General features: G+C 40.9%; 1 protein-coding gene and 1 long non-coding RNA gene across 7 annotated transcripts in view; one reads left to right on the forward strand and one right to left on the reverse strand.

Annotated features, from left to right (window-relative positions):
• The window catches only part of LOC133097771 (uncharacterized), a 63,800-nt gene extending 58,449 nt beyond the window's left edge, over nt 1–5,351 (reverse strand). For both annotated transcript variants that reach the window (XR_009702060.1, XR_009702061.1), the window contains exon 1: nt 5,230–5,351. This is a non-coding gene — a long non-coding RNA (uncharacterized LOC133097771). The remainder of the gene's footprint in view (nt 1–5,229) is intronic.
• Nucleotides 5,352–5,594: 243 nt separating this feature from the next.
• LYPD6 (LY6/PLAUR domain containing 6) overlaps nt 5,595–15,834 on the forward strand; it is a 116,428-nt gene continuing 106,188 nt past the window's right edge. For all 5 annotated transcript variants that reach the window (XM_061199983.1, XM_061200011.1, XM_061200002.1 and 2 more), the window contains exon 1: nt 5,595–5,750. The gene's annotated coding sequence lies outside the window, so the exon portion shown is untranslated. The remainder of the gene's footprint in view (nt 5,751–15,834) is intronic.

The raw sequence follows: 15,834 nt of genomic DNA on the forward strand, positions 1-15,834 counted from the left end.
TGGGGATGAGAGAAGAAGTTGATGAAATGATGGAAACCCAACCTCTTGAAATTTTATCTCATTTTTTCTTGCCCCTGAGTACGGAAGTAAGATCAGAAGCAAAAATTCAACCAGTACTAGATTATCTCAGGTACAGTGATAGACACTGGGGAAAAGAAAGGTAATGAAACTTTTAGACCTTTTTGGATTCATTCTTTACAATATCCTATTTAGCTTACATATACCTGCCCATCTCTCACAACTTCCTCTCCTTAACCTCCAATATTTTAATTGTCAGATGGTAATTAGGAGACAACCTTATTTATGGGAAGAATTACAATGTCAATTCTATGTAAGGTGGTATCTGTGTTTATGCAAAAATTGCTCCCTGATAGAAACAGATATAAAACTGATTGATGTCTTAAAGCAACTGAGGGGTCTTTGCTGGCAGCTAAAATTACTGTTTCCTAGTAGAAAAACTGGTGGAGAAAATTGAGTTCTTATAATAAATTCCATAACTGCTTAGCTGTAAATGATTTTTAAAAGTCACTTGACTGGGCAAACTGGTTAGAATAGAAATATTTTAATAATATTTCAAAAGCTTAATGTCAACCATCAGTGTCCAATAAATGAAAATTACTTTTAGTGATACATCTGGAAATACGATGGTTTTTTGAGCCAAATTCTCTCAAGCTTTGCATAAAATCTGGATTTCTACTGTGTGCCTGTTATATAAACTTCTGATATTTGTTATAGAGAAAAAGAAGATAAACTAGACACTGCTTGGAATACTGAAAAGTGAGTAGAATGTTAAGACATGTTAAATTTATTGTTTGCTCATCAAGAGAAAGAAAGTGAATAATTTATTTAGGGAAACAATTTTACTTAAAGAAAGGGCAATATTTTAATAAGTAGAAAGGGGAAGGGAACATATTTTGAAATAGGAACAGCATCACTGGAATGAAAAATGTAATGTGACAAAGTAGCTACTTTGAAGGAGAAAACACTCATTTTTGTTACAGTCCTGTAAAATCCCAACTTTATCTTCATTCTTATCTGTTCATTCGTTTAACTATTATTTATTGAGTACCCACTCTGTACTGGCATTGTGTAAGCCATTGGTGATATTTCAGTAAATAAGATAGTCACAGTTTCTTCTTTCACAAAGAGTGTTTAGTGGAATTTTCATTAATGATTAATTCATGCACTCATTATATTAGGTAAAATGAGGTTTAGCTCTGTGTGACAGGAAACTTGAATTAACAATGGTTTAAACAATTGCCTCATCTAAATATAGATCATCCAGGGACTTCCCTGGTGGCACAGTGGTTAAGAATCTGCCTGCCAATCCAGGGGACATGGGTTCGTGCCCTGGTCCGGGAAGATCCCACATGCCGTGGAGCAACTAAACCTGTGCGCCACAACTACTGAGCCCGCGCACCTACAGCCTGTGCTCCACAACAAGAGAAGCCACCACAATGAGAAGCCTGCCCACCGCAATGAAGACCCAACGCAGCCAAAAATAAATAAATTAAATAAATTAATTAAAAAAAATAAATATAGATCATCCAGACCTCAAATTGCGGGTCCATCATCATAATAAACCTCAACCTTTTTATGTTGTTGCTCTGCCATTCCTAACCAGTATAGGCATTTAGATTTTGAGTCTGTTTTCTTTCATTTAGCATAGTGCATTGGGATATAGAATGTTGTTCGTATCAACAGCCCATTCCTTTTCATTATTGAGTAGTATTCCATTCTACGGATGTACTACATTTTGTTTATCTATTTCCCAGTTGAGGGACTTTGGAGTTGTTTCAAGATTTTAGTGATTAAATTGCTATAAATATTTGTTTAGAGGTTTTTGTGTGAATATAGGCCTATCATTTCACTTTGGTAAATATCTAGGAGTGGAAAATTGGGCCATATGGATAAGTGTATACTGAACTTTATAATAGCTGTGAAACTATTTTTAGAGTGGCAGTACCATTGTGCATTCCCAACAGCAGTATACAAGAGTTCCAGTTGCTCTGCATCCTCATCAGAATTTGGTATCATCAGGGTTTTTTTTAACCATTATATTAAGTGTATAGCAGTATCTCATTGTGGTTTTAATTAGCATTTCATTAATGACTAGTGATACTGAGCATCTTCTCATGTGCTGCTGTCATCTGTATATCTTTTTTGGTAAAATGTCTGTTCAAATCTTTTGTCCGTTAAAGAAATTTGATTGATTGTTTTCTTCTTGAGTTTTGAGAGTTCTTTATATATATTGGCTACAAGTCCTGTGTCAGATATATGATTTGCAAATATTTTCTCTATGTCTTTTCATTCTGTCAACAGTTTTGTTTGCAGAGCAAATGTTTTTAATTTTGATAAAGTCTAATTTATTTATTCTTTTACGGATTGTGCTTTGTATATTAAAATTGTATATTTATATGTTAAAAGCCAAATTTATAAAAAAACCAAAAGAATAAATTCCTCCTGGCACCAACAGATTATCTACAAATAGTACATTAGCTATGTCTCCTAAATGTGACATCAAACAAGAAGAAATTAGATAATTTATGCTGGGAGAACTAGATTACAGTTATGAAAGATGAGACAAGGATCTAACAATATCAATTTTTAAAACACAGAACTAAAGACTTTTAGATTCTGTACCATTGTAGTATGTAAATACATGAAATAAAATGTTTCATGGGGGCTTCAAAAACCCATTCATTTATTCATCCATTTATTTCTTTAAAAATTTTTACTGAGCACCTACAATGAGCCAGACACTGTGTTCTGGATGACAGTACACAGATGAATATGAACGGAGATAGAACTTTGGACAAATAAATAAACAGGTTATAACACAATGTGGTAAGAACTATAGTTGGCATTTGTTCAAAGTAAACCATGCTTCTTTTTGCACAGGTGGTGGTTTCATCACACGTATCTCAGTTTACAATTATTTTTCTGTGTGATGGGTCTTAATGTTTGTCTCTCTCATGGTCTATTCCAGGAGTATAAATACAATTTATGTTTTCTTCATAGTGGCTGGCACATAATATGAGCAGGATAAACAATCATTGAATAAATAAAGTGCTTGCTATTGAAGTATAGAGAGGAAGAGTTGCTAAATCTGCTCCTGGGATCGCATTAAAAAAGGTGACATTTGAAGTGAGTCTTGAAGCAGAGGTAGGAACTTGCTGGTGGGGGTGGGGTGAGGCTGGGGAGGAAGAGAAGGGCAGCACGGCAGCACTGTACAGTCTTAGCCATGGGCATGTGAAGTCACACAACCCCTGTGGGAAGGACAAAGAGTCCCAGTAGGGTAGACTCATCCTATTTAGGGAAGTGTGGGAAGCAGCAGATGAAGCCGAAATGGAAGGCAGGGGTCAGGATGGGAAGGAAAGGCCTTGCCAACTAGGATAGGTTTGAACTTCATAGCGATGGAGTTGGGGAGACTGAAGGATTTTAAGCTTTTAAGTGACATGAGCAATAGAACAGTAAAGACTATGGCTGAAGCCTGGATAAGAGATGATAAGGGTGCGGCAGTGGCAGCAGAGATGTTGAGGAGAGACAGACCTGAAAGCTATTCCAGGAGACCAAATTTATGGGACTTGGTGATTGATAACATGTGAAGGGTAAAGTAGAAGGGGAATTTAAAGTTTTAGCTCTTCTGATGCCTGGAGAGTATCGTATGTAGGGAGTTAACATATTATTTTTTCCTGATTAGTAAGTATTACATGTTCTTTAGAAAATATAGGAAAGCATAAAGAAGAAAAAAAAATCAGCTCTTATCTCAGCACACAGAGATAACCACTGCTGATATTTTGAGTGCCTATCCTATCATTCTTCTAAAATAGATCCTAAGGATTCTATTTCCGCAAGGAATTCAGAGTCTCATGACCAACATTAATATATTGAATTTAATTTTGAACCCAAATGTTAAGTTTTGACTATACTGTGAGCTGAGTCAATTTTTTTAAAAAATCAAGTGAATTAGTTACATGAGTGGGAACTTCCAAAGAAAGAATTTCTTCCCTGGAAACTAAATAAGGGGCAGCGATGACACCCAGGACATGCCCTCATTAGTACCAGATTCTCAGAGGTGACCTGCCCAGTCACTGAGGGACATTTCCAGGTTCCGTTCCATTAATTCATGTTCAATTCATTCAATGTGCTGATCCCTGCAGGAAGGCATCTCTGCAGCGATCACCTCCCGTGTCCAAATGTTTGGAGTGCTAATTATTTTTGCCCACTTGAACCTAGAGCTTGTGTGAACCTGTGCACATAAACTAAGTAAGAGAAAAACTTTCTGAGGTCCAGGAGCTGTGAATCAAAAACACATTATCTGAGACCCTTCCAGACAGAGGAAATGGGAGGGAAGTTAAAAAAAAGAAAAAGAAAAAGAAAAGGATATTTTTACGTTGAGAGGAGAGGGGAGGAGCAGAGTCAGGAAGATTCAGAGGACGTCTGCCTGAAAAGAACCTCGAAGAATAGAAAAGCTAAGGAGGAGAGAAAGGGGACTCAACGATGGACAAATGTAGCCACTGGGGCGGGCCGTCCTAGCAAAGGTAGCCTGCAGGCCAGGTACCAGGCGGAGGTGCTGCAGCTGGGGGCGAGCTCCCGGCTCCCGGACGGAATCCTTCCTCCTGACCTTCGCGGGGACCTTCTCTCGTCACGCCCGCCCCCGCCCCGGTCCTCGCCTGCCCTCAGCGGTGCTCAGAGGGTAGGCGGGTCCGCCTGCACTCGGAGGCTCTGGATTGAAAAGTCCCCGAGAGTCAAGCATGATTTACAACAGGGAAGAGAAAAATCAATACCTCCAGAGGGGTTTGGGGAGGGGGGGGTTACTTGAGGGAAACGTTTGGCAGAGGGTGGGAGAATTCTGCCTTGGGCTTTTCCCACCAAATCCACAACCCGACTCCCACTTCTTCACGAGGATCTGCCATCACCAACCCCAGCTCTCTCTCCAACTCCGTCGCCCGCCCCGCGGTGTGCGTCTTCTATTGCAAACGTCAGGTGGTCTAGGTTTGCCCTGGGTAAGGAGCTCGACGTGCTTTTTCAGCTCCGGTTCTTAGGTTCAGGGGGTTTCGCACGGCCCTGGGGGTGGCGGGGAGTAGGCTTTGGCTGGGGCCATTTCACACGGCCAGGCTTTCCCTCACTCAGCTACTGGCCAGGGTGAAGCGAGCGGCGCAGGGGCTCGCTCACAGGAAAGAGTCAGTGCAACCTGAGCAAACATTGCTAGTTTTGAACGCTCACCGCGAACGGGCTTCAAGGGCAGGTCTCACATCCTCCCGGTTCCGTCCGCGGAACTCGGCAGACTCACCCTGCCGGCCGAAGCACGGAGCCGGGCACCCCAGCTGCGCCGGGCCGGCAGCTCCTGCCCGCTGGAGTTTGGACACTGGGCGCTCAGGCCGACTCTCCCGGAGTTGGCTCGCGCGCCCCGGACCAATGAGCGCGCCCCGCGGAGGGCTCGGCTCCCCCCCGCGCGCCCTGATTGGTCCCGCGGCCGGCTAGGTCGGGCGGGCCAGCAGCGGCTGCGGGAGGCGGCGAGCGCCCGGCGCGAATGGGAGTGGCGCGCGCCCCCCACCGCCCAGTACCCCCGCGCCGCGTTCCCTCCTTCTTTCCCTCCCTCCCTCGCTCCCTCGCTCCCTCCTCGCACTCCCCGGCTCCGGCCGCGCGCTGGCGGGGCTCCGCATTGCACACTCCGGGGGCGCCGCAGTGTTCGTGGGATGGAGCAGCGGGCTGCCGCTGGCGGCCGGAATCCGCGTGCAGCCCGGGTGAGTAGAGGCGGGCTTCCCGGGAGAGCACAAAAGGAAACAGGGCTCCTGCCAGCGGCCCGAGCTTATGCGGGGCCTGGGCCAACCACGGAGTGGGCTGAGTCCCTGGAACTACCCAGTGGTAGGACAGTCTTTCCCCCCACAGCCCCTGGCCCGCAGAGCTGGTGTCCTCGCTTCTGCATCCCGCTCCGGTGTTTTGCCCCCGAGTGGGCAGTCCGCACTGCGCGCAGCCTGGGCAGGTCCGGAGAGGCGTGTGTGCGTGTGTGTAGTGCTGGTGCTCTGGGGGTGGAATGGAAATGTCAGGAGCTGCCAAGTTCACCGCTGGAGGAATCTTTCCCAAGAGTAATTCATCACCTTCCCAGGGCCAAGCGTGTGTCCACCAGGAACTCCAGCCGGAGGGAGAACCGGGGAGGCGGAGTGGCAGCGCCCCACATGTTGCTGCGGGGCGGGCGGGGGGTGGCGGGGGGCGGCGGCCGTGGCCCGGCTGCGCCCACCCAGAACCGCTGCCGTGGGGCGGTGAGCTGGGGCGCTTCCAGCCGTCGCGCTAACGCGCAAGGCCCTCCGACCGCCCACTATGGGGGTTCGGCGAGGTGGCGTTCGCCCACGGAGCCAGAGCTTCGCCTGGACTTGACTTGGCGACCCGCTTTTCTCTCCAGTAAGAGCAGTTCCATTGATTTACATTTGGCTAAACAGTCTATTTTAGCCTAAAGCTCTCTATCGGTCGGTCTATCTGCTCGCTCTGATCCCCGCCGCGATCTCACCAGCTCCACTCCCCCAACCCCTGCCTCGACCCTACTCCACACAGTGAGGTTCAAAACTTGATGTTTGAGTATGATTGTATCCGGCGTGGTCCCTGGCATCTCAAGTGGCACAATCATTTGTCATTTCCTAGGTCCAAGGACTTGTTGTAATTTGGGGGGGGGGCGGGGCGGGACATTGAGGAGGGAGCAACTCTTTGGTAGGGAATTAGTTGGTAGAATACCGTTGACCTCCCAGAGCATATGACAAAAAGAATGTTAAGCTTCTCCCTCTGGTAACTCACCCAAGGTGTGACCTCCAAAATTCAGTTTTCTTTGTGGGAGGCTAGGGAGTTTAGATTCTCCAGGGGGAAGGTTATTTCTTGTTAAATTGACTTACAGTGACATATGCTCTGTTCTGCTCTTCTCTGGCCAGCCATTGCAGATGCCTTGATATTATTAGGGCAATTCCCTTAAAGCCATTACATTTTCTTACTCGAAGTAGCTCTTTAAAATTTTAGATCTGCACCCTTTTTCTCTAGAAGACTTTAATGGTTACTGTATATGTGCTCATGTGTACCAAGTTTGCAAAAGATATTTGTGCAATCGTACATGAAATGGCTTAATACACATTTATGGTAAACCCATTTAAATGTAAAACATCTATCTGTTTTCAATTTTAGTCTCCTCCTTGACCAAAGGCACCAGACTGAAACAGGACTTAAAAGAGGCTTCCTTGTTTAAAAAGAGGTTTTACAGAACTCTAGTCCTGAAAGCAAACAGTAAGCTTTCGAGCTTGTAGGCACACAAAGGCTGTTAAAAATTGTGAATTAGTTTTTTGGGGTTAAAAATATCAGAAATGCTTCCAGACCAAAAAGGGTAGCCACAATGCATAGGTCTACATTTTGAAGCTGTTGACAGTCTTTATAAGATGAATGTTTATAGCACAGAATGCATAAATGGGACTGATTATAGCAAATAATGCCAAGTAAAAAACCATACTTTGCATCATATGTACAGTTTACATGGCACATTGAGATCTACTATTAAAGTATCTGTGAGGAAGTCACCCTGATTTTACAGGTGGGACAACTGAGGCTCTCAGAGGTTGAGTGACTTTTCCAAGGTGAATAGCAGAGTTCAAGTCAAATTATTTTTCCAAGTTCTTCCCTCCCTTGCTCCCTCCCTTCCTTTCTTCATGCTGGGCTTCCTTCTTTCCTAGTTCTAATTTCTGTACCTCTTTTTACTATTCAGCGCATAGCTTCTGGACCATTATGTACCATTCCCAAAAGGCTTTGCTCTCTGCAAAGTACCACTTAGCTCCCTGTAAGGTGAGGGCTGATAAACATTTAAGGAGAAAGCTAATAATGGATTTTAAGGAACTATCCTTTTCCAAGGGGCATATTATTTTTATTAATGAGTTGTTAAATATACAAGTAATCAAAACCCTAAAGAATGATGTCCTTATGGTAGTGCTTCAGAAAAATCAAGTGACTAGTAGTGGCATAGATGTTTGAGAAATATGTAAGTCTCCCTACTCTATAAGCAGAAACTCCTCATAAGTTCAATAGACAATTACAATGAAGCTCTAATAAATGATTATTTCATTAGTGTCATTTGAATTTTAAAAAGAATTGACAAAACAGATTACTTAAATAAACCCAGAGCCACTCCGGAAAAAAAAAAAAAACTCACTCATCAAAAGTCCTGAAATCCTCATTAACTAGTTTACAAATGCAACAGAAGACATTGATTAAAGAGAAATCATGTTTTCACTTGCATAGCTAGCAATAAGGGGCTTACAGCTATCTGCCTATCTGATTATTTATTAAAAACCCATCATTTGCACATCTTTTCTTGGAAAACTATTGCTCATGATCTTTATTTATGACATTGCATAATATTTTTTAAGATGAGTAGAATTAATTTTGTTTGGATTAATGTAGGTAGAAATATTTGAAGGGTCAGTTTATTAAATTAAGCCCCTGAAGGGTGACAGATCCCAAGCACACTAAAAATGAGATGGCCAAAAATGAATGTGGAAAAATTCTTGCAATGGAGTCCCAAAATAATAATGAAAGACTCTTACATACTGTGAAAGGAGAATTGTGGAAATACTTGGCTTACATTGTACCAAACAGATACTCAGAGATAAAAAGAGAACACAGTATAAATGAATTCTTTGCTTCTGCTTTGGCTGAGTAATATTCTTATACCCAGGCTTTCTCAGGCAATAAACACACAGGAGGTAATAGATCAAGAGATGGCAAGTGCTCAGGATATTCCAGACCCGATCAACAGACTAGATACTAAATCACCAAGACGGCCATCACGCAAGTGTGTTGAACCTTAGTGTGTAAATGACAGCTCTCTGGGGCATTGGCCGGCAGCCTTGCGGGGCTTTTGTCAGGGGAGGAGTTTCAGGGGGGACCCTGCAGCCATCAGGCCAGATCCATGTCCCTATAGATCAGTATTCAAAGTGAACACAGATTACAGTAGTACAACTTATTTTGGAGAAAGAGGGAATAATGTATTAGAGTTTAAGGAGGAAATATATTTGTGGCTAAAGTGTTGCCCAAAATATGATTATTTTTAAACTTTCAGAAAGCCTGACTGGATTTCAAATCCTGGTTCCTCCCTATTCATGAATTTTTTTTTTTTGACCAAGAAACAAGAAACAGAGATTGGAGATAGACACTTCTCTGAGTGGACAAATAAGCTCTTCCAGGAACTAGTTTGGGGATGGTTTTATTTAAACTTTTATAAATGTCTGTAGATGGTATGTAGTTCTTATGGGTAAGTGAAAACTACACTGATAAAGTTGAACCATAGGAATAACTAAAAAGACGGCCTAAATGGGAAGAAAAATAATAGAAGATTAAAGTCAAAATGGAAGATTGAAGATAAGTGTACTTGGGAAAAGCAATCTCAAGCACATTTATAGGAGATGGTTTTGGATTCCATTCCCATCAGAGGTCAATATAGCTGGATAATATTCTCTCAGCTTTCTTAAAAAAAAAAGTGTGTCCACCAAGTTAAAGTTAATGTTAAGAAAAGGATATAAAATTCTATATTAGTGTGATACCATTAAAAGTGTGTAGTTGAGTTAGTTTGTATAAATCCTCTTTATGTATCTGTTCATCTATCTATTATAGAAGGAAATGCATCAGTACATCAATAGTGACTATCTCTGGGTATTATGGGATCGCAAATGCTTTTATTATCTTCCTTTACTTCAGTATTGTCCAAATTTTCTTCAATGAACATGTATTGCTCTTAGAAGAAAAAGTATTATGAAAATAATATATAGTGTTGTAACCTCAGATTTCAAATAGTCTTACTATAACAAAGGCTCATTTGATTATCATTTCTATGTCTTCTGTAAATCCGCATTTGAAAAATTTGCCGTTTTTTCCCCCTGAATTCCCTATATATGAAAGGCAGCATGTTTAAATAATTTTTTTTTGTATTTGGTACTAGGGAAAAGTGTGGCTGAATATGAACACTGTGCTTTCCTTAGATAGTGAGAACTGGGAAATCAAAAGGCGTTCCATTTTTGCTATAACTATCAGGGTATGAAGAACCAAGTTAATGGAAGCTGGTATGTCTTGTAACAACTCCGTAGACAAAGCTTCCATGATCCCATAAGGGATGTGCCCAGTTTCCAGAGCCATGGCCCTCAGAGAAGCCCCAAGTATGATGTTCCCATCAGATAATTTTAGTTTTCTCTCAGTCTACCAATTAAGGGTAGGGGTCATAGTTATAACTGGTGGCTAGCTACCATAACTAGTAGCCTAATTGACATTTTTACCCTTATGAGGTTGCTACAAAGGAAGAGCTATACAGATACTGGAAGTCAAATTCTCATGCACACAGTTACAAATACAGTGAACTTGGATTATTTTTCCTGAAAATAAAAAACTAGAACTAGAACACATCTGTTGATATTTGAAAGCAAGGGGGTTCAGACAGGAAGTAATAAGCTCAAAGACTATGTAATACCCTTATCTCCTGTCCTGCATCCCACTTGCTCATCCTTACTCTCTCTTTTGCCGAGAGGGGATGCAGGCTAAAATTAAAAATAGATTCCAAAAAACATTCAGGTGTATGCATGAATGATTACCACATCATGGATTGTTAGGCAAAACAGAAGTATTGGGTGTGAAATCTTCATCTTTTTATAGACCTTTTAGAAGCCATAGATATAAGAATTCTTAAAGCCAAGATTGTCCTATCTCTGACATTTTTTAAAAAAAAATCATGATTGTTACTTGAGTTATCAAAATAAGTATCTCTAAGCATTCTAAATGATTAAATAACAATACAGTTAATGTGTTTGTGTGGTAGGGTTTTGGATAAACATTTTCAAAAATATATTTCTTAATATTTTTATGCCCTAAAAAGCAGGATAAATAAAGATTGCATTATTCTCATCCCATTTACCCCCCTTTTCAAAAAGTACCAAATTGTATATAAACTAGCAAATGTACACATTATTTGTTTCCATCAAGACATCTAGAAATACTAGTTTCTTTATGCCTTTAAAGCAATTTAGATAATATATACACTTACTTGCACTTATAATAATAGCATTTATTACTCTACTTTTTATTTGTATGGCTTTTCATCTACAGGACTCTACCTGCTTATGACCTGCTTATGAGGGATTATGCTAATCTTCCATTGGCAGAGAGGGCAGTGTAGAGCAATGTTAGAGGCCTGGGATTTCCCATGTTGTAATTCTGGCCCTGCCAGTTGCCAACTGTGTGACCTTAGGCAAGTTATTTAGTTTCTTCCAGTTTAATTGGTGACTATTAACTAGCTGACTGACCTTTAGCAAGTTAGGCACCCAGTGTCTGGGCTTCATCTGCTTCAACTATAAAATCAAGGGGTTGCACTAATTAAACTTTAAATTCCTAGGTGAGGAGGAACCAACATATATTTTTTGACATTTAAAACTACCCAGTAATGTTGATCTAATAAAATGGTTTTGAGCAACTAGAAGTGTGGCATAATGTTGGTATTTATAACAAACTAAGTTAACAAGACAGAGTTCTTGGAGATCTATAATAAAAAATTTAAAACATCTAGCATATCTCCCTGGAATTTGTTCTTTTCTTGCTATGTAGATCTTTCCTGTTCTTTCGACTTGATTATCCATGCGGAATACATTTAATTTCTTAGAACTTTTTATCTTGAGGATAAAAAAGTTGACTTTCAAGTGTTCTAAAAATGTTAACTCTTAAAAATACTGACTTTAATAGAAGTAATATTCTGAATTTATGTAAGGTCTTTCTGTACAAGATCAAAGGAATGGTATTAGAAGTACATGGTTTTTCTTTTATGTATAACTTCATAGAAGAATTTTCCTTTATGGAATTCTTTAAATTCATATTCCCAGTCACCCAACCGAATGAATGCACAGAAACTTTTGTAGCAATTCTGACTTGTTCTTGGTCAGATGTGTCCTTAGTGAGGAGTATCCTTTTATCCAGTATTTCCCAATTGACAATTCTTTTTAAACCTTCAAGGCCTAGTTCAAATGCAGTCTCCCCAAAGAAGCCTTTTCTCCTCATTTACATCAGTGTAAATTTTCCTCTTTTACGTATACCTGTATTTTGTACTAACTTACTGTTTTTTACATTCTAGCTTATTTACATCATGTCTTATTTCTCTTGAATGCTGGCATGAGTATATTGTCTTGCACAGAGTAAGCCTTCAAAGAATGTGTTGAATAGACTTACTACTTTCATAGAGAAAAAGCTGTAAAGGTTGGGGGTGGGCTGGGGGGTAGGGGAGGGGAGGGGGATCACAGAAGATTGATTTAGATGGAAGGGATAGGTTTGGGTTTTGTAGTTTATGACAATTGCCATCTAAGTTTAGTCTCTGGATGTCCACCAAGAACAAATAAATATCACAAGCTGTGACTGTTCTCCTCAGAGACACTTCGCTGCTTTTGTTTCCTAGGAATACCCTCTAGATATTGAGAGTCATTACTGAATAGACTCTAAGCCATCAATCACCATGACCTAGGACTTGGGCAAGTTAGATGTGCCATCTTCCCACCTGGAAATAAAAAGCTGGCTGTTTCACACTTTCATACTAAGCTGCACTGTGCTTTTTAGAAGTATATAGATAATTTCTGTTAAAAAACAATAGAAAGGTTCAAGGAAGAAAATAATCATTTCTGTTCCCATCACCCAGATTTAATTATTCATATGTAATTTCTTACTACCTTAATAGCATTCTTTTTCTCTAGGTTACATGGTGGCTACCTAGCTATATGTATATAGCATATGTTCAGTGTGTTTGATCTTTATCCTTAATAGAATAAAATAGAAGACAATATATCAAACTTGCCATATATAGGTAAAGATATACAAAGTCCTTCTTGGCTGTTGAAAACTCTTTGCATGAGTTTTCAACACACAGTTCGGGCTGATGCTTTTTTTTTTTTTTTTTAAGATTATTTATTGATTGATTGCTATGTTGGGTCTTCGTTTCTGTGCGAGGGCTTTCTCTAGTTGCGGCAAGTGGGGGCCACTCTTCATCGCGGTGCGCGGGCCTCTCACTGTCGCGACCTCTCTTGTTGTGGAGCACAGGCTCCAGACGCGCAGGCTCAGTAGTTGTGGCTCACGGGCCTAGTCGCTCCGCGGCATGTGGGATCTTCCCAGACCAGGGCTCGAACCCGTGTCCCCTGCATTAGCAGGCACATTCTCAACCACTGCGCCACCAGGGAAGCCCCTGGGCTGATGCTTTTTAAACAGAGAGCTAGACAAGGCTAGATCTGTTTAGTCTCTAAGAGCCAGGATTCTTCTTCCTGTTCCATTGTCATAGGTTGGAATCACAGCCAGCTGACTTAAAATGTTGTTTTGGGGGCACCAGGTGAAATGTGGCTGGATCAGCATCAACTCCACCCAGTTCTGAGAAATAACTCAGAGTTCATTTTCTACTGTTGCCAATATTGTTATTCTTTGGTAGAGCCAAACCAGGCAAGTAAAAATCAACAGGATGCAAGAGATATTTTTCCCATCAAAGCTATTCAGAGGCTCAACTTTCCAAATGAAAGGCAATACATATCATATAACGGAATAGCAATTTAAAGAGAGGTACTGTTTGTAATGGTACTTTCTTCTCAGCTTGGGAACTATGTCAGAGAGACCTTTGCTAGAAGGGGTAACTTTCAGCTAGGCCAAGCAAGTTCAAGAAATGTTGAATGCTGTAGCACCTAGAAGACATTGCAGGCAAGTGGGTAAACTCATTTCCTACAGTTTCTGGGAGGTTTTGACATTGCAGGAGGGTTTCACATCTCTCCTGGAACAGTGTCCTGAATAAGGTTGAACATGGGAAATGGAAAGAAGAAAAAGAGTACAGAAAAGAAGGAGCTGGAGGACTTACAATAAGGAGAGGATCACCTGCTTTATAACCGATTGAAGAAAACTTTCCAGTCCTATCTGATTCCGATCTTATCTGGGGAAGCCCTAAAATGTACAGAAATAAATTTGAGGAGAGCCACAAAGCTCTATTTGCCTTACGTTATCTGCTGTGTTCCTGCTGCAGCCTCCATTAGGGCCACTCGGGTGCTGAGTCATAGTCTCAACTGTAGAGTCTAAAAGATTACTGTTAAAAGGCTTCCCTGAGGGGAAGCACGTGCTGGCTGTTGAATGAATCCAAGCTGGTTAACAGTTGCGTATTGGTCAAGTAGGCAAGTAAAAGTTGAGGGAATCTAAGTCTCCAAGGGGACCGAGACAGAGATACAGAAGAGGCAACGATTTTGTGGTGAGGTATGGGTGGAAACGAAAGATGTTGGGATCTTTGCTTATTTCCCACTTTTAATCTAAACTCTCATCAGGCTATTTGCTGAATTATCAACCACCAATTCCTTACTGGATTTTGGGCAAGCCAGTTAACTTCTTTGAATGTCTGTTTCCTCATTTGTAAAATGACTGTACAGGATCAGCCCTTCTAGAGCAGGATCTGCAGGAAGAGACACTGGTTCCTTGGGATGCTGAGGGAAATAAAAGTACAATGGTCAAAAGTGTTTGGGAAACAATGGGTTAAATGCTTTTCAATTGCAAGACTTTTCAGAACTTTTAGTAAGTGAATGATCATTCTAAATACCTGAAAGGTGGTATACTCTTCGGTGAAAACCAAACCTGTTTGACAATGGAACCCATTTTGAAGGTGCATCTTTTGGGTCAGTGTTCTGTGCAACACCAAATATTGGACTAGCTTTGTCTGAGGTCCTTCTGGGTTTTAAATTCTGTGAATCTACAGTTACATAGTATGTCTCTCTTCCTATTTCTTTTCTAGCTAGCCCCTTGCCTCTTATCTTGAAGAGTTTTTATGTTGTATAGACCTTTTGATCAAAAATGTACTCTGTTAGAAAATCCCTGCGTCTACTTTAAGAAGACACCGAGAGAGCGCAAACTTGCAAGCTATGCACATTCCCTTAACTTTTGTATTTTAGACTACATAAAGTCACAGAGAGTCAAAACACAAATAATGAATTCCCCAAATACACACACGCACACACCCTAACAAAAATATTGAAACGTTTATTAATAGAGAGGGGATAATATTTCATAAAGGAACAATTTATAAAAGACTGTTCATTCTGACAGAGGCATTTCTGAGCAAAGCAGTGCAGTTAATCACAGAGCTGTAGCATAAATATGAAAAGATGAATACTGAACGTATACAAAATGTGCACTGTTCTTCCCTTCATCTTCAGGATTACAGAAGACTTTTATCACACATCGCCTCACCAACACCAATCTTGGATTTTCTATTTGGCTCCTGCCAGATTCACCCTTTGCTGGACGAGGAACTAGTAAAAGTGGGAGTGTTTTGAGGAGGGAGTGGCAGCAGAAGTTCAGGGCACAGCCTGGCTGGGTCTGGATTGTGCCTCCTCTTGCTGAAGTAGCTCCCCTTTCAGAGGTTATTGGGGATTGGCGGGAAACAGGGCGTAACTCTGGATTAGAAAGAGAGAATAAGTATTCCCAATGCCTATTTTTCATATTGTCATCATTGTACTTTGTGAATTCTCTGCTGTTAGAATAATCTAAATCTCTACAGGTAACCTATAGCAGACAACTTTCAGTGGGCTATGAGTTCAGTTTTCTTGATATGTTTTTAAAGAGATAATTTTTTAGATATTGTTAGGATACAAAAGCCAAAATATGATAATAATTTCCCTTTTACAATTAAATTAAATTTACATGTTACACTATTTCTAAAGTTTGGTTGTCTATCCTCCACCCTTATTTAAAATTTTTAAGAATCTTTGTCAAATGTTCTGTTATTTGAATTCAAGCTTATCTCGGACGAAACATCAATATTCCTAT

This window comes from Eubalaena glacialis, chromosome 1, assembly GCF_028564815.1.
Source record: "Eubalaena glacialis isolate mEubGla1 chromosome 1, mEubGla1.1.hap2.+ XY, whole genome shotgun sequence".
NCBI lineage: Eukaryota > Metazoa > Chordata > Mammalia > Artiodactyla > Balaenidae > Eubalaena > Eubalaena glacialis.